Raw genomic sequence first — 940 nt, forward strand, 5'->3', positions numbered from 1 at the left:
ACGCGCTAACTGCCTCGTGTTCGTTGCTACACTTCCGCTTGAAAGTAACACGCTCGATGGCGCACTCTTTATTAGTCATGCATTGCTGGAGATTTTTTTTCTTTTCTTTTCTTTCCAAGCAATAGATCTTTCAAGAGTAAAATTGATCTCGGTATGCAAAATGATAAAAAGTTGAGGTTTCCAAGGATGCACGATGGGACTATGAAAAGGATCTAAATCTGGATATTTGGCAAAATTGATATCAAATTAATTCATTCAATTCGACATTCCTCTCAACCGATCATTCGGTATAATTTCTCTATAATTGACGTCTCAATAACCTCGACTAACAGAACCTATCGACCTCTGTGACAATTCCATGTAATCACGAAAGTGTTATTTCACGAACGTCCAATTGGAAAACGCCTGCGTCTCTCGCTTACAAAACATTCTCTCGCCGTATCTACCTGCTGTATCTCTGGCTGAAAACTTCTCCGAGAAGGTTCACGACACTTGTTCAGCGAATCAACGCACCAGTGGTAAACATTCTCACGACATTCCTGTCCTGTTTCAATTTTTCCCCGGAACATGATCACGACAGGTTGAATTTTCCCGTGAATAAAAGCGTGCAACAGGGTAACACGACGTCGAACAGGCCGCTATTTCAACTGATTTACGGCTTCGCCACCACTCTATAATCATTGTGTGTTGGTTATAGTCGCTGTCAATGAGGTGCTCACCTTAACTCGTCGTTCGATTTTATCGCCGCGGCGTAAAACCTAACCGATCGCCGCGCACCGACTGGGCAGAGCAATTACGCGGCTTGCGCGGCGCTAGGAATCGCTTTGAAGGAATTCGAGACGTCGAATGTCGATGCAATTTGCGAGCCTGTTGCGCGCGATAAATTCGACGCGCACGCTAGATTCTATCGAGGAGATTGTTTAAGAAGCTACGACCGCGG

The sequence above is a fragment of the Bombus impatiens genome, unplaced genomic scaffold (genome assembly GCF_000188095.3).
Source record: "Bombus impatiens unplaced genomic scaffold, BIMP_2.2 scf_0151, whole genome shotgun sequence".
NCBI classification, from domain to species: Eukaryota; Metazoa; Arthropoda; class Insecta; order Hymenoptera; family Apidae; genus Bombus; species Bombus impatiens.